Genomic DNA, 23712 nt, shown 5'->3' with positions numbered 1-23712 from the left:
TTACTCCACACCTTCTTTTCCTTCCGACAACCCAGCTTCCCAGACCCCAAGAGACAGTGGGTTGAAAACTGACACGAATCCCTTAAACATCAGCATCTGAGAATCGCTGCTTTGGGAGGGTTGGGTGAGGGGGCCTCCCGGAGCCCCACCCCCCATGTGCTCAGGGCCTTGAGGGGGCTCAGGGCGGAGCCCACAGAGAGCTATCCCGGTGTTTGTCTAAACGAGGGTGATTCTTCCCCCCCCCCCCCCCCATTTGGCGCTGTCTGGAGACATTCTTGACCGTCATGACTGGGCAACGCTACTGGCATCTAGTGGGTGGAGGCCAGGGCAGCTGCTAATCATCCCACAGCGCACAAGACGCTCCCGCAGCAGAATTATCTGGTCCCAGTAGGGAAGAGGCTGAGACACCCTGGCCTAGACCAAGAAGCAGCTAGTGAGGTCCCCAGGACCCTGAAGTCTGCAGGGAGACCAGATAAAGCAGAGGGACGCTCCAGTTCTCCTTGTCCGGGGCAGGGGGGTGCCTGCAGGCCCTGGGCAGCCTGTAGCTGATAACCGTAACTGCAATTGTCCCGACAGGAAGAGCTGGCCAGGACCTCCATCTAGGTCACTGCCCGCAATAACCAAGGCTGCCCAAATGCGCTGCACAAGGTGCACCTTGAACCTTCCCCCTCCCCATGCACCCCACCGCCCTTGCTGAGCTACTGGAGGAGCAAGAAGACAGCCTGCTTGGCACCCAGCTCTGCCAACGTAGGCCACTTGAGGCCAGCCCTTACCCTGTCTCTGTTGCCTCAATCCAAAAACTTCGCCAACTTTTGGTTCAGAAGCTGTTTGCCTAAAGGAAACCTTATAAGGAAGTTCAGTACATAAAAATTGATTGTTTTTAAGAAGAAAGCTGACATGCTTTGGGTGAAGCCAGGGATATCTCCCAGCAGCCCCTCGTGCTCCCCCTTCCCATCATCTGCCACCGCCCCCCTGGCAAGACTAGCCCTCAAAGAACATCTGAGTTCCAAGAAGCGTGGACTGTACGGCGATTTACTCGGAGGTGGCTTTCCCGTACGGTAGGTTCTCATGCGACAGGCACTGAGCAAAGAGGACCCCTGATAGCTCCGTTGACAAGTCTACTATGTGACAAGTCAGGGACCGATGGGAGGTGACCTGATTTGGGTGCTCTGGCTGGTGCCCCCGCCCCCTCCAGGTGCCACTCGGAGGGTCACACCCAGGGTCACTCCCCGCAGCCGACCTGAGGCCCCACTTGGCTCAGCAAGCTCTCTCCCTGCACTTGAGGCCGAGCGCTGGATGCCCGTCTCCGCCCTTCTCCACGGCCTCCTGAAAAGTCCCAGCGCAGAGCGTCGGACTGAAAAGGGCTGAGGCAATCATGCAATGGACAGGGGGTGCCAGGGCCAGGCCGCACAGGGCACAGGGGTGGAAGCCCAGGAGTCCGACCCCCAGCCCTCTGCTCCAGCCTGTAGCATGGGGATGGGGCCGTACCTGCCAGCTGTGTCTCAGCACAGAAGGAAGCCGCTCCAGACAGGAAATGAGGTTGGGACAGGCCTCCTTCTGCTAGAACCCCATGCCGTGCCCAAAACAGGGCTCCAGGTCACAACGCCAGCTGCCTGACTGGTTTATACCACATTTTCCTTTCCCACCTACTTGCCCAGAAGGAATTCTGAGAAAACCAACATCGCAGAAGTGAAAGGTAGCCAGGAGCTAGGTGGGGAGACTTGAGGGTCAGACCTGGGCATCACCATTGATTGGCTCTGTGATCTAACCTCTGAGCCTCAGTCTGCTCATCCATGAAATGGGCATAACAACTCCTGTTCCCAGCGAGTAGCAGCGGGGCTTAAATGAAACTATGGCACACAGAATCTGGCAAATAGCTGCTTAGTTAATCAGTGCACTTTTCTGGTTGCCTCAGAGACCACGGACATCTGTGGAGACATAGTCTATGTTTTTTTACATTCTTAGTCCCCGAGTGGCCCAGCAAGCAGGGGACACAGAGAAGAGCTTCAGCAGGTGCCACATCGGTTTCCAGCAATCAGACCCAATGCACCATCACGCGGGTCAATGAGTAACAAAGGCCCAAGGGGGGCGGGCAAATACCTTTCCAGTTCAACAGACCCAGGAGTCAGTCAGCAATTAGCTGGACTTCATGGGTTCCAGGGAAGCCAAGACTGAGATTTGTCCAGAGGAGGGAAGTAGGTGACCTCGGGGACTGGGAAGGCAGCGGGCAGAGGCATCTCAGGCAATGAGGTCACGTGAGAGCTGTTAACCAGTCACCGGGAGAGCGAGGGGACACAGAGCCTGGGATTCTCAAAAACCCTGGTAGTGCAGCAGGAACACTGCTTAGGAGTCGGGGCATGGGAACCCTGCCACATGACTTTCCCCAAGTCATTCATCCCCTCCCTGGGCCTTGGCTTCCCTTCTACAAAATATGTGGCGTGTGTTCTATGGACAGCACGTGGTCCCCAAAACTCAGGATGGATGGGAGCCTAGGCCGGAGGGTGCTGCACGCAGACAAAAGGGCCGTGCACCCTGGGGTCCTACCAGGGCCCCATGCAGCTTGGCTCTGCCTGGATCCATCTGCCCTGGGAACCTGGAAGAACCTCTCCTCCCGGCCTCGACCCCTCCCTGTCCGTAAAACTGGAGTCTCCCTCCAGCTCTGGCACTCTTCTAGCAAGCCACACAGGGGGACCTATCTGCAAGTTCTGCGGGGCCCCTAGAACTCCCCCGAGGCAGGGCGGGGGTGTCCAGCAGACAAACATCCAGGATGTGCTCTGGGAGCCCCAAGATGCACCCATCTCAGCAAGAGTGGCCAAAACCCTGCACAAACACAGCAGGATCACAGCAACAGGAACTTCTATGGCACCTCCTGGGCTCCAAACTCTGTCCCTCCTTTGAGCTTTCCAGCAACTCTAGAAGGTGGACCTTATGGTGAACAATCTGACAGGGAAACGGAGGCACAGAGAGATTATGAAATGTACCCCAAGTCACCAAGCATCAAGATAGCACAGCTTAAAGCAACCTTAAAGGGGACAGTTGACCATGACACCAGCCTGCTCTAAATAGACACACATACCGTGCACCCAGCCCCGGGGTAAGGATGTGCTGAGGATGGGCTATATGTGTGCCCAGGAGGCTTCTCCTGTGTGGATCAGCTGGGGGAGTCATGTGTTTCTCCCTCTACCGTGGGCAGCCCCCCAGAGCCACCACGAGAGCCCCCCTTCCCTGCAATGCCACTGGGATCTTCCTGTAGGTTCTCAGCCCCCCTGAGCCACCACGAGAGGCCCCCTTCCCTGCAATGCCACCCGGGATCTTCCTGTAGGTTCTCAGCCCCCCTGAGCCACCACGAGAGGGCCAGTCCACGTCTTAGACTTTTCTATTCTCCCTTCACAATACCCAGAAGGACTTCTGTGTTTAGCTTTTCCCCAGAGTGCCTTCCTGACATGGCAAACCCAATACTTTGAAAAAGGGCTCACTGCATTGTTCTATCTGTTCCTCAAGGAGGTCCCTGGGAGAATGTGGATCTGATCATCCCAGCTTACAGATGGGTCACCTGAGGCTCAAACGCCAAGGCCCATGTGACTCCCTTAAGGCCTAGACTCCATCCTTCGACGTGGGTGCAGGTGTGCAGGGCAGGGGCGGGCAGACCACAGCCTCCTGGAGTCCTTCAGTGAAGCAGAGAGAGAGGGCCCAGGAGCGACTGTTGATAAGTTTGCATCGATTGTGATGGTCAGCCAGTGGTCCAGATTTTGTCTGCTCCAGAACACGCCTGGTTTCCAAGCCACATGAAAGCGGTGTTTTTTCCAGCACACTGGGCTCTTTATAGAACAGAATTTAAAAGGGGGGCAGGGGGATCAATGGGTGCTGCTGTCGCCACAACATCTTCCCCGAATACAGGGATCCCCAGAAGGTTCCAGAGAACAGTCCCCCGTCTGCATTAACCTCAAGGAAAGTAGCCTTGGGGTATGCCTTGCCTCTCTCTGCCTTGCCGTGAATGCGTTCTTTGGTCCTTTCTTTGCCAAAGAGATTTTGATGCCAAGCTACCAGGCAGTTCGTGGGTTCTCTTGATGTTTTCTGGACCTTTCGAAATCCAAGGCTCTGGGGAGGGTGAGGAACTTGGTGGCCTTAACTCTCAATGTTTTTCTTAAGTAATAAACCTAGTAAAAAACATGGCTGGACTCACTGGACCTTCAAGAAAGTTCCCCAGTTGAGGGGAAGGGAAGTCAAAAATAGGACTTTCGAAAGTCAGTAAAACAGTGACAACACAATTGAGGAAAAGATCAGACAATCAGAATTCCTCGAGGCCCCTGGTGCTTTGCATGGGGGTTGGACCTCAGCAGCATTCAACGAACTGTCTGATATTGAAAGAATGAAAAAGGAATCACTAAAGAGAAGACACACCCCAGCTGCATCCATTCCCCGGGTACCAGGCTAGAGCTGAAACGGAACTTGTCTGTGTTCGGCCAGAGCACAGAACTAGCAAGAAGGTCAGGGAGTGTGTCTGGGACACAATAGCAGGAAGAGGGAGGGGCCAGCTCTTGGTCCTCGCCCACCCCCTTCCCTGCAACACCACCCAGGATCTTCCTGTAGGTCTCAGCGGAGTTTTGGCAGCCCAGCTACATGTTTGGCAGAGAGAAGATCAGACCGTCTGCAGGGACGAGCAGAATAACGGAAGTCCAAAGGAGGATGCTGGGTGGGTTAGAGGATTTTTCTGAGAATCTGCGGGACACACATGGGCGGCACTGGATGGTCTGTGAGATAATTTGTGGAAAGCACACAGACGGAGCCAGTGTTCGCATTGGATGTGGATGTAGTTTCTTCCTACAAAACCCTTTGTCCCCGAGATGGGATGAGTGCCACGCTGACGGGATCCTTTCCCGAACTGGTCTTGCTGCTTCTACCCTCTGGATGGCCTTCCGACCTTTCCTACACAAGAGGGCCCAAGTTATTTCCTTAATAAGTGGAGGTTTCCTTTGGACCAACATTAATTGAGTGCCTACTAAGTGCCAGGCTCTCAGGTCTATGGGGAAAAGGGTGAATAAGGAGACAGCCCAGAATGATCCAAGAAGGGTACCTAACCCAGCCTGCCTGCCTGGAGGGGAAGGCCAGGGAGGGCTTTCTGGAGAAAAGAGACAAGTTCAATGATTAATAAGGAGAGGGGAAAGGAGGTGAGGGCTCCCAGCTAAGAGAGTCCTCAGAATTACCTGCCTTTTAAGAATGCCTTTCACACCCACATTCAGAGAGGGCTGCCCAGAACCTTCTCAAAGCCAACAGGGTGGAGTCGGGGGTCAAGATGGGGGAACAGGATGGAACCCCGGTCCCCATCCACCTCTTTAAGCAGAGCTGCACATGGGCGTAAAATTTATATGTACAGAGGTTTCCACAGGTTTAAGGAGGAAAAAAAAATCTATAAAAGATAAGGCCCCCAGACTGCTAACGAGCCCCATTTCCTACCACCTGTTGGAGGAACAGCCCTGCTGGAATGGAAACGCCCGGAGATGGAGCCCGGGTGAGCAGGGGTTGGCAGGTCTTCAGTAAATGATGAAGTCAAAGATTGGGTCAAAGAGAGACCTATGTGTGGACCCGAATTCTGTAATCTGGTCTGTTCTGCAGTGCCAAGTCAGATTCCCAGGGTTACCCAGGTCTCTTCTCACAAGGCGCCCACCCTGGAGAGCTGGGCTCCGTGCACACCTGATCAGAGCCTCCCACCCCTCCTGCCCACCCCGCCTCCGACAAGCCTGGGCTGGCGCAGCAGGGGGCCAAGTGAGTGTCCAGGGAATTTAACCTCCCCAGGCTCTGCAGCAGAAATGGCCAACCCGCCTGTCTCTGTCTCCAAACATAAAGAGAAAGAGCAAGTAGAAGGGCAGGGCTGGAACCAGACTGAGATCAGGGAGGCAGGAAGGGCCGCCTGAAATGAATCCAAGAAACAAAGTTCAAGTTCTAAAGACAGGTCCAGAAGGATCTGGGCAGGGAAAGGTCCAGGGCGGCTCATGTGGAACAGAACCCCATCACTTGATTCTGGACAAGCAAGTGACCTGCGCAAGCCTCAGTTTTCTGACCTGAGAAGTGGCAAGGATGTCTCCTATCTCGACTGAACCAGGCGGTGCCCTGAGATCACACGTCACGCTAGCCAGATAAGAGCTACTTACTGAGTACTGTGTCCCCAGACCCTGGAGTATGAGAAATGTGGCCACCCCTTTCTTTTCCTCTCCCCCTACCCATTATTCTGGAGCAGGTATCCTCAACTCTGGCTGCCTTCAGTACACCCTACCCCCAGCCCAGCCCAGGGAGCTTTGAAACAATGCAGATTCCTGGCATATCCCAGACCTACTAGGCCTGGAAATCTGCATTTCAGACAAGGTTCCCATTACATTTTTATGCGTTCAGCACAAGCCTAGCTTTTTTTTTTTTTTAATAAATTTATTTATTTTATTTATTTATTTTTGGCTGCGTTGGGTCTTCATTGCTGTGCGCGGGCTTTCTCTAGCTGCAACGAGCAGTGGCCACTCTTTGTTGCAGTGCGCGGGCCTCTCATTGCGGCAGCTTCTCTTGTTGTGGAGCATGGGCTCTAGGCGCACAGGCTTCAGTAGTTGTGGCTCACCGGCTCATGTCGCCCTGCATTGGCAGGCGGATTCTTAACCACTGCACCACCAGGGAAGCCCAAGCCTAGCTTTTTGGAAAAACCTCAAGAAGCAAAACATGAGTCCAGCATTTGCAGGCGCTCCCACTGGTCTGGGTAAGTTTAGAACAAAGGTTCCTGCCACTGATTGCCAAGGAAATGCCTTGTCATTTGTGGAATTGATTGACAGCAAAGTCCCTCATGGTGTCCTCACAAGCAAGTACTGTTCTCAGTTCCTTCCATGGATTAACTCAATTAATATTTGCACATCCTAGTGAGACAGTGTCTGTTATTCTCATTTTTCAGGGGAGGAAACTGAGGCCCAGAGCTCCTGATTGCCTCTCTGTACTTTTCATTCAAGCCCTTATGCAATCACCCCAACATGCTATCATGAAAAAGAACAAAGGCTTTCAAGTCTGACTCTCTGGGTTCTAAGTCTGGCTCTCCCACTTTCAGTCACGTGGCCCACAAGCAAGTCCCTTAAACATTCTTGGCCTTGGTTTTCTCATCCATTCAATGGAGCCAAGACAGCCCAAGCAGAGCTCTTGCAAGGACGAGAGGGGATGCGAGGATACAGCCACTGATCTGAAGAGAGAGAGGTCTTGTCCCTCCCCGGCCCCCTCTGCCTGAGTCAGGCCCCCTCCTTGCTAGAATCTCAGATGCTGAGTCATCATCTTGGCTTCCTTTCTGAAGCACAGGGCCTTCTGAGTCACGCCTTGGATGGGATTCTCTGGAGTTGGGTCCCAAGGAAGAACTGCAGCTTCAGGCCATCAGAAAAACACAATGCGATCTTTCTTCCCCATCCTTGCTGAGGCAGCTCAAGCCAGATTTCAATGCACTGAGGGGAGGGAAAGGGGGGTCCAGCTCTGTTTAGATCTGGGGTCCAAGCTGGAGGAGGCAGCCCAAAACCCATCAACCACCGCTTAGCGGGGTTGCAGCCCTTTCTCACTAGACTGAGTCTGCTAATCTCTCAAGAACACACAATTCACACTGAAGATCAATCAATCAATCACCCACATGCTGTCTGGAAAGTTTCCTCACCAGAAACTCAGTGAAGAGCCAATTTATTTTTGCCCCTCTGACGGCAGAAAATAAATCTCTCAAGACTGAGACCCCCTTTGACCACCTTCAATCCCAGCCAGGAGACCCCTGGAAAGAGTCTTGGAGAGTCGATTCCCAGTTTCGGCTCATCCTTGGTAAGTCGTTCCCTGTCTCAGTTTCCATCTGTAAAATGGGTAGAAGTTGGACCAGTAACTTGTGTGAGTTTTTAATTCCAGTCCAAATTATCAAACCAGTGGATAGTAATCCTGGATTTGCTTCTCAGCAGAGGAGACCCCAAGAGATGCTCCAAGGTCTCCTTGGAAAGCCCAGGCACATGCTACCACCAAAAGGTCTACTGCCTCCTTGGGATGCTGGCTGCCGGTGGGATCATCGGGGAGTGGGGCAGAAGGAAAGGAGCCATTCAATTCATTCAGCGTCTGTATTTGATCCCCGCCCAAGGGCCTGGCCCTGGGCCAGGTGCCAAGTGATGGGGCGAGGCAGGCAACGCCTTCCTTCTCCCTCTCTAATGAGAGACAAGGTCCCTAAAAGCTAAGAAGGGACATCCCAGGCTTGGATCCTTACACCAGAGCACTGTCCCTTTGGAGGTTTCCCAGCACTTCCGGACCACCTCTACCTCCCCTCCTCCCCTGACTCCCACCCTGTGCCACTCCGCTCCAGCAGTTACTGCCACAGAGGGCTGGGGGCTGCACCCGCACCTGCATTTCTCCCCTACTTGGTGAGCCCCTTGAAGGCAGGTGCCGGGGCTGACACTTTCTGTACCTTGCTTATTTCAGTTCACGTTTGTGAAACTCAGTAACGATTCCAGAATTTCTATACAGGAGGAGGCTGTGCTGGAAGGTGTGCCTTGAAACTGCACTTTTCCTAGCAAGAACTCGGTTTGTGTTTAGATATTTTGCTCTTTAGGAGAAGGTGAAGTATGGCTAATGGCCATTGGGAGGAGGCTACAGTCCTCCTGCGTGGCCACTGGCTGAACTCTCTTTGAATCTTTAATCTCTCCCTGTAACTCAAAGGAACCAAACAAACTGAAGCGCCCAGGACATCTGCGAAGAAGAGTTGGTCTCGGGCACAAGACAACCGGGCCCTCCACCACCAGATTTCCCTCCCCCACCAGCTGCCAGGCACCTCCCCCTTCCAAGCCACAAATCGGTGCTGCCCCGGACCCACAGGGACGTCTGACAGCAGAGGCGACAGACGGGCGAGTGGGACTGGTGGGTTGGGGTGGGGGGGAGGGGTAAGGAAAAGAGCCACTAACGTGGCCCAAGCGGTGACCGCGCGTTTGCCCCGGAGCCCACCGCTTTGCACACGCCCTGCCCGCGGCTGAACCAGAGACCGCGGCGGATGGCCGAGGAACGTCCGAGCGACTCCAGCTGCTCTTCTCCTGGGGGGCAGGAGAGGCGGGCCCGGGAGGCAGGGGAGAGAGGCGAAGCGGGGGAGGGTGGGCGGAGGCGAAAATGACGCCACTCGAAGCCCCGGCCGGCGCAGGGCCGCCAGATGCCCACGCGACCCCTCCGGCCCAGGCCACCTCTTCCGCGACGCCACAGTGCCCACCCCGGGCCACCTCGGGGGGCGCACCCTGCCACCCTCGCTCCCGCGCGTGTCACACGCTCTGTGACACACCTCGGACCCACCCCACCGCACACACACACACACACACACACACACACACAAGCGCGCCCCACCCCGGCTCCCAGGCTGAATGGGCCCCCGCCCCTTGGACGCACCCTGACTCTGGGCACACCCACGCCCACTTCTCCCGCCTCAAACCCATCGCCGCTCACCCCTGCCCACCGCCTTTCTACACACGCGCACTCAACCCCTCCTTCCCCAGACACCCCACTGCAGGGACAAACGCCAGCCCGCCCCCGACACACGCACTCTTGGTCCCTCCTCCTGCTCCCAGCTCCAGCTCGCCCCCCGGCCCGCGGCGCCAGCTGTGATCTGGGAGGGCCCCGGGAGCGCGGGCAAGGTGTGCCCCGAGCCTCTCCACCCCCGACCCCGACCCCCAGGATCCCACTTCCTCAGCTAGGGGAAAGGTGAACGGGGACCTTTTTTTGCTCTTGTAGTCGAATCGAAACCCCTCACTCCGGCAGTGCCCGCGCCCCCAAAGCCCCTGCTCGCTCTCGCCCTCGCGCCACGGGGAAGCCGAGCACTTGCAGCTCCGCGGGGCCACAAAGGGCGGTCCAGGAGCTGCAGCAGCACCCACGGGCGACCGATCCCTCCCCGCCCGGCGGGAAGAGGGCGTCAGGCTTACCTGAGGTTGAGAGAGAAAAGCAAAAAGAGCCGGAGCTAGGCTGGCGGCGCCCAGAGGGAGCGAGGAGAGCGGCGAAGAGAGGCTTGCGCTCCCGAGCCGGAGCTGGGAGCCAGGGGAGGTTTGTTTATGCCCCGGAGGAGGGCGATTTTATAGGCGCTGCGGCCCCGCCCCCCGCGCCTCGCCCCGCCCCCGCCCTCCCGGGCCCAGCTCGCAGCGGGGACACACCCCTCGCCGCTCCCTCCTAGCGGGCGCTCCTCCCGCTCCCTTGGGCGCCCCTGGCCGTGCTGGGGCAGCGCGCGGCGGGCGCCCGCCGGAGCCGCCGCCTGTTGCGCAAGCCCGAGCAGGGGCGCGGCGGGGAGGGGCCTCCGGTCCCGGCGGCCGTTAGGCTCTGCTGTCCCTTCCTTCGTCCGGAAGGCCGGGGCCTCGGCGTGGGCAGCGGGCGTGTGTGCACCGGGGATGCGTTTGTGCGCGGGTGCGTGTGCCTGTGCGCGCTCGTGCGTGTGCATGCGGACTTCCGTGTGTCTCTGTGTGACCATCTCCATCTCAGAGTTTCTTCTTCCGAGTCCCGTCGCGCCACGCCCTGACATCCCTTACGGGCGACTCCCCACTTCCTCCAGGTCTTAGCTCCCGAACCCCATTTAGCTGCCTCCTTTGCTTCCCGGAGACCCGCTCCCTGCGACTCTCACCCCATGCCCCTGCCTTGTTGCATCAGCTCTCCGCTGAAATGCACGCTCGCGTTTAATCACGTCCGTCTTGCTCAGCCCATCCTACAGCCTGGACACCGCCCCGCCCCCGCCCCCCGTACCGCTTCCTATCCGCCTCCCGAGTTCTGAGCCCACCCGCCCTTTCCCGCCCCGGCGTCCTTCTCCCCGCCCCCAGGACCCTGGCGGGAAGGGAGGATTCTCACTCTTTCCTCTCCTGGATCCCAGAACTTGTACTGAGCACCCTTTCCACGCTTAGCTGCCTTGTCTGCTATCTGGTTTTTGCCTCCGTGTTCTCAAGCCGCTCTGCAGGTCAGAATGCCCGGCGGAACTCTTTTTTATCAGGTACGTGCCAGGGCTCCACCCCAGGACAGTTCGATTAGAATCTCAAGGACGGCAGACCGGACGTCTTCTAAGAGCTTCCCAGATGGTTCTAATGTGCAGCCCCGGTGAGAATCACTGCACTGAGAGAGCATCATTTTATGGCTGAAGAAAAGACCCTGTCGTTGTCCCCAGGCCCCTTGCCCAGACTTGTGTTTGCAGGGACCTGCGCCCCTCCCCCTCCGTCTGCCTGCCGGTGGTAAACCTCTTCCCTCCACCAGCCCAGGCTTTGCTCAAGGCAGGGGCCTGCCTCTCTTCTGTGCGTCCCATTTGCCTGCATGGGCCCTGATATTTACCTATTCTGTCATTCCACAAATATTTATTGAGCCACTGCTGTGAGCCAGGTCCTGTGCTCAGCTGCTGGGAAAAGGAGTGAAAAGGCAAGGTCCTTTCCCTGGGGTTCATAGCACAGGAGCCCCAAGGCTCAGTTTCTCCATCTGCACAAGGAGAAGGTTAAGCTGAGCTCATTCACTGGGTAACTGGATTGAGCACCTGCTCTGTCCAGGCTCTGTTCTAGGCTCTGGGGACCTGGTAATGAACAAAAAGTTTGCCTCTTCCAGATCCGCCCTGCTGTAGGAACACCCTCCCTGGTCTAGCAGTCTGCAGGCCAGCTTTCTTTTACCCCACTCACATACATCCATTTTCCCTTACCTCCCTCAATTTGACTTTGAACACACATTTATTGAGCCCCTATGGTTTACTACCTGGCAAAAATATAGAAGGTCAAGTTCAAAAGTGGAATAGGCTGCCTACTCCTTCATTAACAAGTGGAAGCTTTGAGGAAGACTTGGGGGTGGGGCACACAGAGCAGCCCAGACCTGCAGCCAGATTTGCCCAATGGGAGGCTAAGCTTGTGCTTAGGAGCCCCAGCCTTCTGGAAGACAATGAACAGCGAACAAGTGAGAGGACAGAGGAGACAAGGTACCAGAGGCAAAGAGAGGAGAAAAGAAGAATTCTACAGGGGAGTAGAATTTTCTGAGAGGGGTGGCGTTCTTCAGCCAGGGTGAAAGGAGATCGTTGCAGAGTCCAAATCAGCTTGGAAAAGTTCTGATGTAGGTGTCGTTTGGGTCCCAGATTCCCTCTCACGGGTCCAACACAGCTCACTTTTTCCTTCAGTGCTGCAATGCATAGTTGTTTCTGCGATGCACTGAGTACCAGATGAAGCAGTTTTCTTGCATTTCGCTGTAGGAAGGACTGACTTGGGGGCAACCCTGGCTGCACACACACACACGGGTAGAAGATGCTCATCCTGTGAAGCAGCCCCAGGGAACTGAGAGCTTCCTGCACCTCCGCATCCCCCAGCCCAGGCCAGCTGAGACAGCAGAAGCTCTCGGAGCCAAATGTGGGTGCAATTGTATTGAACTGTTTAAATTATTTCTCTTTCTCACTGGTCAGCAGTAGAATTAGGTTTGCTTAGTAAATGCACGTGTGCTGCAAAGCCATCACAGAATGAGACTGGATTTTCTGGACTAATGTCCCTGGAAACTTCTAGTTAGCAACACCAGAATTTTTTTCATAGACTATTCTAACTAAAAGGACCATAGGCATCATTCATTCCCGGCCTTCTTTCTTGGAGTTCACGGGTACTCAGGGTTGAGAGAGACCCAAGAGAAAGCTGGAGTTCAGGGGAAGAATGCCTGATTCCAACACCCAGTAGCTGTGGTACCTTGGGCAGTTACCCTGCCTCTCTCTGCGTCTCCTCTGGGTAAGAGGAGCCGTCAGACCTTCTGACCACATTTTATGAGCCCACTGCTGCAGTTCCATATTTTCCCCTCCCGTTAAGATGAGAAAGTGTCCTTGAAAACCCAGCATCCCCCAGCTCTAGTATTGGGCTCCACCCTCCATCTTCGAGCTTCTCCAGAATCCATATCTCCCTCTCTTGTGGGTCGTTCTAATCAACAAGTACACATTCACGGCAGTCACTGACACATCCAAACAATCCTCTCTTACCCCAGGTTACCGTTGCTGTAGCCTTAACCTCTCCCTCTTCCTCCCCAAACTTCTGTAAATAGATGCCCATCCACATAGTCTCCACTTCCTCATCTCCCCTTCCTTTAACTTTTTAAGTGTTTAATTTATCAAGTTGCTCACGGGTCAGTCCTGGCTTAACAATTCTACAAAGCTTGTTAGGAAAAACAGTAGCCTTCTCCGCCTCCACACCCCACCCCCCCAACTTTCTTACTTCCCCCTCCTCCTCGGAAGCCAGTACTTTCATCTCTTTGCAGATCATTTGTATCTCATCTCTGCCACTCACCAGCTTTCTACCCCTGGGCAAGTTCTATAATTTCCTGCCTCAGCCTCATCATCGAGAAGATGTACTCATAATGACAGAGTTAAATTCTAGGGTTGTCGTAAGAAATATGAGTTACTACATGTAAAGGACCTGTGAAAAGTCCTAGAACAGTGCCTGGCACATAGACAGCCCTTGAGAGAATGTTAGTCACCACCATCATCATCATCATCACCATCATCATCTCATCCCACATCTCCTGACATCCTGCAAAGTACCTGATTCATACAGAAATCCAGTAAATATTGGTCGAATAAGTGAGTGAATGCAAACGTTTATTCCTGAACTCTCCTTACTTTATGCAGCCTTGCTTGGAAACTTTGTTGGGAGGGGAAGGGATCTCTCTACTTGCTTCAGGAGCCCAAGTGGAAGGATCTCTATCTGGGGACCTAGGTACATTCTCCCAGCCCTCTGAGAGCATCCTTGACATATAATGTCCAGTTGTGAGCAATGGGGAAAATCTGCAAAAGGAAAACAATTCCAAAGGAGGGTAGATGTTAGCCTATGTTCAGGGTATGTAATGAATCTTTTACTTTGAACAGAAATGAAGAGGTATACAACTTTTGGCCCATAAAAATCAGGGTCTCTTTGCTCCTGGTTTGTAATAGTTTGTCAGGGATGCTGTAACAAACTACCACAAACTGGGCGGCTTAAAATAAGAGAAATGTATTGTTTCACAGTTTTGGAGGCCAGAAGTCCAAAATCACGGTGTCAGCAGGGCCTTGCTCCCTCTGAAGCCTCCGGGGTAGAATCCTTCCCTGCCTCTTCCAGCTCCCGGTGCTTGCAGGCAATCTTTGGTTTTCCCTGGCCCGTAGCTGCATCACTCTGATCTCTGCCTCTGTCACCACATGGCCTTCTTCCCTTGTGTCTCTGTCTCTGTATCTCTCCTCTTCTTATGAGGACACCAGTCATATTGGCTGAAGGGCCCACCCTAATGCAATATGACCTCATCTGAACCTAACTGATTACCTCTGCAAAGACCGTATTTCCAAATGAGGTCACATTCTGAGGGGTGGAAATGAATTTGGTGGGTGGGGTGGGGCAGCGGTGCCAGGATTCAACCTAGTACACAGTTAATATGTATTTAACAAATATTTTTCATGTATTTACAGAGAGACCTACTTACCTGCCGGCTTGGGGCAGCCCTGATGAAACTACTCTGGGATGATCCCGCAGTGGTTCTTGCCCGGCTTCCCACCAGCCGCCCCACTTCTGTCATCTACCCTCTCCGTTCCCTTCATCCCATGCTTGGCTGGCATCTTGAATAACCTAAATCATAGGTCCTGCCTAATTAAACCTTCTCTTGCTCTCGCTGCCTGCCACGTTCACCACCCCTGCCCCCGTGTGTCAACGGAGATGTCCCCCGACATGTCCATATTTTTCTCTCCGTCCTTCGGTCACTGGGTTACTCACCGCTTTCCCTTGAGTAGACCGTCACGCCTTCACCTCTGAACCTTTGGCCAAGCTCTTTTCTCCTTCTAGAAAGCCCTCCTACACCCCCTTCTCTGGCGTTGTCACTCATCTGGGGAAAACACTGATTTAATCTAGAAAGGACCTGCCTGAGAACAAAGCTAGTGTGGAGCAGACTGATCTGGAAGATGCTGAGAGCCGAGATGCCACCAGATTGGTCACCCGCATTTCAGCTCTTCCACCGTCCCTGAAATTAGGCACATGGGTATGGTTTTCACTGTCAGTGAACGGGGAGTGGAAGTGATTCGTGTCCCTTCCGGATGGGGACTTTAACAGCCAGCCTGTAATTCACCTCCTGTCCTGGTCATTCTTTGCCCAGCCACACTGACTACTCCAGGTGGTAGAAGCTCCATCCCCTGGGCCCTGGAAGGAGGAAACTCAGAGCAGAGTCCCCAGCTGACCAAAGTGGACGTGTGACAAGGAGAAGAAATAAACCCTGTTGCCACGTGCCACTAGCATTCTGAGGGTGTTTGTCACTGCAGCCCAACACAGCCCATCCTGACTGGGTCACCATCCTCCAAGGCTATGGCAAATGTCAGCTCCTCCAGTAAACCTCTCTTGTTCTTCTCCAACTAGATTCACTTTTTTAAAAAATTCAGGACATGGAAGCAACCTAAGTGTCCATCATCGGATGAATGGATAAAGAAGATGTGGCACAAATGTACAATGGAATATTACTCAGCCATAAAAAGAAACGAAATTGAGTTATTTGTAGTGAGGTGTATGGACCTAGAGTCTGTCATACAGAGTGAAGTAAGTCAGAAAGAGAAAAACAAATACCGTATGCTAACACATATATATGGAATCTAAGAAAAAAAAAAAAAAAAGGTCATGAAGAACCTAGGGGTAAGACAGGAATAAAGACACAGACCTACTAGAGAATGGACTTGAAGATATGGGGAGGGGGAAGGGTAAGCTGTGACAAAGTGAGAGAGTGGCATGGACATATATACACTACCAAACGTAAAATAGATAGCTAGTAGGAAGCAGCCGCATAGCACAGGGAGATCAGCTCGGTGCTTTGTGACCACCTAGAGGGGTGGGATAGGGAGGGTGGGAGGGAGGGAGATGCAAGAGGGAAGAGATATGGGAACATATGTATATGTATAACTGATTCACTTTGTTATAAAGCAGAAACTAACACACCATTGTAAAGCAATTATGCTCCAATAAAGATGTTAAAGAAAAAATTCAATACGTAGTTGGTCTAGCATTTAAAATCCATCAGGCACTATGTGAAGTGCTAGCAATAAAGAGATGAAAACGGCATGACTCTATAACTGCAATTGTTACAAATGTTGTTAAGAACACAGAGTCTTAGAAGACTATATGACCCAAGATCTCACCTACTCTCAAGGTTTTGGAAAAACCCTCCTGAAAAAGGGGTATTTGAAGCAGGCAGCCATTAGACTAGGCACGGATAAGCATGTTCTTACCACCTTCTGCCCCCAGAGCATTGTGCGTTTTCCTTTCTTGTCATTAGTTAGAACTCATTGGTGTATTGGTGGCATAAACATAATTTCAAATGGCTTAAGCAATAAAAGGGGGGGATACTTATGGGCTCATGTAGCAGTAATAGCCAGAGGAGTGTTAGCTTCAGGCATGGCTGGATCCAGGGCCTGGTGTCACCAGATCTCTGTCTCTCTAGCTCTCAGTATCTCCCAGATCAGTTTTACTCCAGTTGGCTTTGTTCTCAGATGGGTCCTTTCTAGAGTAAATCAGAAGGCTGTCAGTTAATTTTAGGTCAGTTCGTTAGAGAACTCCTAAACTCTGAGGAAGACAGAACCCTGGGAAACTTCCCCTATTTTCTCTGAGAGATCATGGGAGCTTTGAAGAGCCTGCGTGTATGTTTGGCAGCCACTCATCCTGAAGTTGCTGACCCTTCACTCTCCACCCACCTTCATGGCTTGACCGTCTGTCTCCACCACCACCTCCAACTGCACTTTCCAGCTTAACCTGCCTGCCTGCCCCGCCCAGCCGTTCTGGCTCCTTCATCCTCTGTGCTTTGCTTGTACCTCTGTAGGCAGAGCTCCCTGCAAAAAGGAGCAGCAGATTCTCTGTCTTGGGACCACACTACTTTGCACAGGGCAGGAAAAACTTAAGTAATATTTGCTGATTGAACAGAAGGAAGGAGGAAAGGAGGAAGAAGATTTGATCTTATGTACAGACAGTCGACTTAAAACTACTGTAACCAAGCAGGACACTACGGGGCCTTCCCAGGACAGTCACCCGCCACCCTTGTCCTCCACCTGCCTCTTGTCTGTAGGAAAACTTTAGCCAAAGAATAAATTTAATCAGAGAAACAAGAAAAAGCAAAGGAAAGCAATCAAACAAGACCCAATAGTAATAGTTTACCCATTAAACAAAGTCAAGGACTTTTAGTTCCTCCTCAAGGGCTATAGATAATATTCTGAGCCATATCCTTTGAGCTGTTTTGCAGATACTGAAACCCCCGCCAGGTGGAAGAAGTTAACCATATGCTGCCCACAAGCACGTAGACCCACACAGGTCGGAACCGGAAGGTTGATGATGCCGACTTCCGATTACCTCCCCACCAACCCATCAGAAGAATGTCCCCGAGCTGATCACAGACCCTACAACCTCTCCTTAGCATGTAGCCCTTTTACTCTTTTCCCTGTATAATCTCTGAGCAAAACCTGGGAAGCGGGGAGTTGATTTTAGGGGGACATGAGTCCTTCTCCCCAGAATTGCAGGCTTCATCAATAAAGCAATCTTTTCTTTGACTCAACACTTATCTCTCAGTTTTGGATTCTTGAGCCACGAGCAGCTGAACCTGAGTACAGTAACACAACCACTAATCATCCAGCTTTAGGAGACAGGATGATTCTTTGGCATTTCCTAAACTTTAATCTGCTCTTTTTGCCTCCGAGTCTGCATTTACCTTATCTCTGCAGGTGCTCGCTGATGTTCTGGGCAAAACTTTAGATTGTCTTAGTTGGTAGGAAGTTAGACCAGAGTCTGATAGGTGTCCCTGGGGGCTCCTGGCTGACAGCTCCCCACCTACCATCTCCTGGGACCAGGTCAAGAAATGCAAAAGGATTTTTTGGGTAGCAACCATGCATTTTACTTCCCAGCCAGATTAGAGAAGGAGTATCACATGACTTTGCATTCCTTGTGTTAAATTAAATCTCAGCCACCACCACCCCCCTTTCCTGGACCTAGCGGCAAATTCCATCTTGGTCAATAAATTATCCTGCCAGGCCCAGTGTTATTACAATTAGGAAAGGGAGTTTACTGCCTTCTTCCCCCCTCACAATGCTTTCTGAAGCTAAACCTGAATGATTCTTAGCTTCACCTCTTGCTGGGAGCGTCCAAAAGCACAGCTCAGTGCAGCCCTGATTCTGCAGGGGCCTGTGGCTCCCTCTTTCTGCACAGAGACTGAAATTTTCACCCCACCCACGCATTCAAGCAACGTGTGCCCTTGACCACCATCAGGATCATGTGCAAGAAGAGGGGGCTCTGCAATGCACCTGGAGGAACAAGGTGCAGACATTCCCCCTGCAAGCTACAAGGAACCAGACGACAGATGTGAGCATGTACAGGGCAGAGCGGGCTGGAGCAGGAGAAGTTAGGTCATTTTCAAGGTACAAGGCAGACAAGGCATAGCTGCCCTGTTCCTAAGCAAAGGACAGAGGGATGTGGCGGGAAAACAAACAAGTCTTTACTTAAAACCCAACCAGGTTCGGGGCTTCCCTGGTGGTGCAGTGGTTAAGAATCCGCCTGCCAATGCAGGGGACACAGGTTTGAGCCCTGGTCCGGGAAGATCCCACATGCTGCGGAGCAACTAAGCCCGTGCACCACAACTACTGAGCCTGTGGACCACAACTACTGAAGCCCGCGCGCCCAGAGCCCGTGCTCCACAGCAAGAGAAGCCACCGCAATGAGAAGCCCGCGCACCTCAACAAAGAGTAGCCCCCGCTCGCCACAGCTAGAGGAAGCCCACACACAGCAACAAAGACCCAACACAGCCAAAAATAAATAAATAAATTAATTAATTAATTTAAAAAAACCAACCAGGTTCACCTGAGCAGGTGGACAGGTTTGTACCTAGTATTCTTTCTACAAGTGCAGAGCACAGACTTATCAGAGGGAAGTGCCACTTGTTCTGTGGGCAGTGTGGGTGCTTTTAGCCCCATTTCACAGATGAGGAGGCTGAGTCCCAGACTGGGCTGATAGCACAAAGCAATCCAACTCTTGGCCTAGGCCTGAGAAGGTGGCCCTGGTGACCCGCAGGCTGCATGGTTGCTGGACAGGGAGCCGGTGACCTGAGCAGATTGTCTCCGAGGAGGAAGACAGCCGGGGAGTGTCCGGAGAAGAGAAAAAGTGGCTGCCACAGTTCCCCAGCCTTCCAGGGAAGCAGGGGACAGAGCCCCCAGAGTCATGTCGGGGCGGGGGTGGCGGATGGAGCCTGAGTGGCTCAGTCAGTCCACCCACAACAGACAAACAAGCCCTTGTTTATATCAAGTCCAAATGCATGTTTGTCCAGGCAGATGCTGACTTAACCTTCGGCATGTGAGCACCAGTGGCAGTGGACCGTGGCTTAATCCTGAGCCTGTTATGAACCAGGGAGTGCTATAGAATGGGTGTTACTCCATAACAAGAAACAAAAAACGTTTCAGAAACTAACGCCCCCTGTAGAAGTATTAGAAAATTCAGAGGAGCCCTAAATACATATATACATACAACCAAAAAAAAAGTATAGAAAATTCAGTAAACAAACCACCCCCCAGAAATAATCTCTATTAATATTTTAGTGCTTGTCCTTCCAGACATTTTCCTATGGGTATGTGTGGGTAAATGTATATTTACAATCGTAGGATAACATTTAATTGCAAATAGATATTTTGATGACAGCATTTAAAAATGCTATCATACTATATTTTTATATGTTTTATATACAAAGATAAATATATGTTTATAATCTGCTTTTTTTTTTTTACAAAGCCATACATGATAGACACCTTTGCATTTTAAAAAAATCGGTCCAGGGCTTCCCTGGTGGTGCAGTGGTTGAGAATCTGCCTGCCAATGCAGGGGACACGGGTTCGAGCCCTGGTCTGGGAAGATCCCCACATGCCGCGGAGCAACTAGGCCCGTGAGCCACAACTACTGAGCCTGCGCGTCTGGAGCCTGTGCTCCCAACAAGAGAGGCCACGATAGTGAGAGGCCCGCGCACCGCAATGTAGAGTGGCCCCCGCTTGCCACAACTAGAGAAAGCCCTTGCACAGAAATGAAGATCCAACACAGCCAAAAATAAATTAATTAATTAAAAAAAAAAATCGGTCCATACATTTTTTTACTTTCTTCTTATAAAATGCAACATCATAAAACAGAAAATGCATCAAATGTAAGTGTACAGTAGACTAGAATAATTATAAAATGAACACCCATGAATACGACAGCCGCCTGGTGTAAGACAGGGACCATGGCCACCCCCTGGATGGTTTCCCCACTACCACCACCGCCATCCACGAGGCTATAAGATCCTCCCTAGTGACACATAGTATTTATTCCATTACATGGATGGACCACACTTCATTAAACATGTCCCAGATTGATGGACATTTTGGGTGTTTCCAGTTTTCTCTTGGGATGACTATCCCTGTATATGCTTCCCCAAACCCATCATTGTATAAAGCTATAGAGCAAAATCTCTGGGCCAACGGGTATATATATATATATATATATATATATATATATATATATATACATACATACATACATACATATATATATATATATGTATATGTGTGTGTGTATATATGTATATAATTATAATAATATATATTTTATATATTATATAAAACCACCTTCCGATAGGCAGTGTGAGGTGGGGTCCCAGCAGTTGTGCGTGGGCACATCCCCGCCCCTGGGACTGTTTGCCCATCTGATAGGTGAAAGCTGGCACCTCATTGTCTCAACGCATTTGCACATCTTTGTTTGCTGATGAGGCCGAATGATGTCATTTATTTTATGTATTTATACTTGGCCTCCCAGGATTAGAAGTGAGAGGTCCTATTATTAAGACATGTCATCTCAAGAGTTTGTCCCATCTCTGTGTTCATCCCTAAGAAATAAAAAATCCCATCTCACCCCTCCTCTCTCTTACCCCATGTCCGGAGCCATTTTTCAGCTCCCAAGCTTGAAGCCAAACTCTGTATGATTACTTTAGACAAAGTCCTTGGCTCTAACAAAGAGCTGTGGGAGCCGGGCTGCCACCCCCGTCTCAGCCTCATGATTCTCGGCAGACAAGAGGAGAGAACAACCAAATCAATCAGCAAGTGAGAGAACAATCAAAGTGGAAAAGAATTTGAACTCTATTTTTTTTTTTAGAGACTACTTATTGAACACCTATTATACACCAGGTACTGCATCAGACACTACGCATTTTATTTCTAGTTTTTACAGCAACCTGCAAAGCAAGTATTATAATCCCCATTTTACACTCGAGGGAACTGAGGCTCAGAGAGGGGAGGTGACTTGCCCAAGGACACACAGCTAGGAAGGCTAACCAGTGTGGCTGATTCCCAAGAACCTGCTGTCTCTGGAGGGCCTGGCACCATCAGCAACTCTTTCCAGTACACGGAATGACCATCACTCTTGAGTGGCATCTGGGAAATATTATGTCTCGATCTGGGAATTTTCTTGGAGAATGTCACTCTTCTCCTGCAGTGGTACCATTGCTGCTTGGTGCCACATCCAGGCTGATGGAGAGACTGCTTCACACCTGTCCAGAAGGCTCTCCCTGATGGAAACTCAGAATATCTAACCTGATGATTCTTAGAAGGAAAAAAATGAGGGGAAGGGGCTTTCAGTGACTAAATGTCAATTCTACACCAGGGTCTTTACATACATCATCTCCTACAATTAGCAGTCTAACCTCAAAGTAGGGGTTGTCTCCATTTTGCAGATGGGGAAGCTGAGCCTCAAACAGATAAAATCCTGGGCCAAGGATTCATGGCTAAGGTGAATAGCTGATACCTGTTAAGCACAAGGTACCGGGGACTGTTATAAATCATTTGCATGTGATAATCATAATCTTCACCACATCTCTAAGACTCAGGGTACCATTTTTGTCATCTCTACTTCATAAATGGAAACACCAAGGCAGAAAAAATTAAGTAATTTCCCGAAGACGGCCCAGCTAGTACATAGTAGAGCTGGATTCAAACCCAGGCGGTCTGGCTCCCAAATTTGTCCCTAACCACTGTGTCTGGAGGGTCCCCTAACCCACATTCTTTCTCCTAAACCACCAAGTGCCTTCTAAATGCAAGCGGCTCTACAAACACTCTTGTATGTAATGTTGGTGGGGAGACGCTTGGAGCCAACACTTTCTCTCTGTAGGTGGAGGACCTGACAATCAGAGAGAGTACATCGGGCCCCAGGCCCCAGGCCCTGTGACTCTGAATCCAGTCTTCCCACAATCCCAGCCAACACCACCTCTTCTCAAAGGGAGGGAGGGTTTTGCCGGTGATGTCACTCCTGCCTGCTCCGGGGCAGTAGGGCTGCACTCTGGGAAGGGGTGACAATGTGTTTAATCATTAAGTGCATAACCGTGGGTGGCTTCCTGTGGCTGATTATTAATAGAAGCTGGGGAAGGTGGGCACACTCACCGACGGGCCAGCGGTTTCTGACATCACTTGGGTGATTCAGATTTTAGGCCGTCTCCCTTGACGCACCCCCTGGCTGAGGGCTGGGCCTCTCCCCACTGGGACACCCCGTTCCCAAGGCAAACTGCTGTCTCACCTTCCGCCTTGCTCCTCGCCTACCTCATCCGTTCCCAGGCTGGCTGCAGGACCTGAAGCTTCTCGTCCGTGAGACCTGGGTTTAGACCCTGGGAGACCTTGGCCAAATCGTCTGACCTCTTGGAACCTCAGTTTCCTCATCTTTGAAATGGGCACGACGACATCTAAGTCGCGAGGATTGGCGGGAATAATCGCATAGCAGACACTCAGTGAGCTGCCACCATTCAGATGAACTACGCTGAGGCTGCCCCACTGGAATCTGGTTGCCACGGAGCTTAAGGGCCTCTGTCCCTTTGCACGTGCTGTTCCCTGTGCTGTGAATGTCTTTTCCTGGCCTCTCGCTTTCTTCTCCTTGTGGGGCATCACAGTTTTATGAAGAAGTGTAATTAATTGCAATATTAAACAGTGGGGTTCTTTTAAAGTTTTTTCAGTAGGGTTCTAGGGAGAAAAACCTGGCCATTTTGAGCCTTCTTGACCCAGAGTTGGGGTTACTGGGCTCAAAGCAAGACACAGCCCCTGCTGGTTTTTGTTTTGGTAAAGGCTGAAGCGAGTAAAATGTTGATTCTGGCCAAGAATACCAGAAGGGAAGGAGAGACGCTAGAAGAGAGTCTAGGGTTCTATTAGCAGCCGGGACCTTTGACCCCATGTCTTAAGGAGGGGGAGGGGCGGCAGTATCCTCAACCCACCCTCTCCAGAGGGTCCTGGTGCCCAGGAGGCATCCCCTGCCGGAAGGAAGCTTGGGTTACCCAGTGTCTGGCTGCTGCATAACCCAGCCCTGGAACCTCGCTGTGGCACAGCTGTGGGAGAGCCGGGTGCCACTCAGGGCTGAGACCGAACTTCCCCCGGAGCTGGCAAAAAGGGAACTGCCAGTCAGGTTTTATCTGACTTAAAGAAAATAAGGAGGGCTTCCCTGGTGGTGCAGTGGTTGAGAATCTGCCTGCTAATGCAGGGGACACGGGTTCGAGCCCTGGTCTGGGAGGATCCCAGGTGCCGCGGAGCAGCTGGGCCCGTGAGCCACAACCGCTGAGCCTGCACGTCTGGAGCCTGTGCTCCGCAACAAGAGAGGCCGCGATAGTGAGAGGCCCGCGCACCGCGATGAAGAGTGGACCCGCTTGCCGCAACTAGAGAAAGCCCTCGCACAGAAATGAAGACCCAACACAGCCAAAAATAAA

The 23712-nt window shown here is 51.9% G+C and overlaps 1 protein-coding gene and 1 long non-coding RNA gene across 3 annotated transcripts in view; one reads left to right on the top strand and one right to left on the bottom strand.

The window, feature by feature from the left end:
* The window catches only part of NDRG1 (N-myc downstream regulated 1), a 55867-nt gene extending 45805 nt beyond the window's left edge, over positions 1 to 10062 (bottom strand). For both annotated transcript variants that reach the window (XM_059902132.1, XM_059902133.1), the window contains exon 1: positions 9933 to 10062. The gene's annotated coding sequence lies outside the window, so the exon portion shown is untranslated. The remainder of the gene's footprint in view (positions 1 to 9932) is intronic.
* An 801-nt stretch (positions 10063 to 10863) lies between these two features.
* LOC132351932 (uncharacterized) lies at positions 10864 to 15750 on the top strand. Its single transcript, XR_009498534.1, has 3 exons — positions 10864 to 10978; positions 12203 to 12356; positions 14417 to 15750. It is a non-coding gene; the product is annotated as an uncharacterized LOC132351932 (long non-coding RNA).
* The last annotated feature ends 7962 nt before the right edge of the window (positions 15751 to 23712 follow it).

The sequence above is a fragment of the Balaenoptera ricei genome, chromosome 17, assembly GCF_028023285.1.
Source record: "Balaenoptera ricei isolate mBalRic1 chromosome 17, mBalRic1.hap2, whole genome shotgun sequence".
Classification (NCBI taxonomy): Eukaryota; Metazoa; Chordata; class Mammalia; order Artiodactyla; family Balaenopteridae; genus Balaenoptera; species Balaenoptera ricei.
The sequence above is the reverse complement of the archived record's forward strand: the minus strand, read 5'-3'. Positions and strand labels throughout refer to the sequence as shown.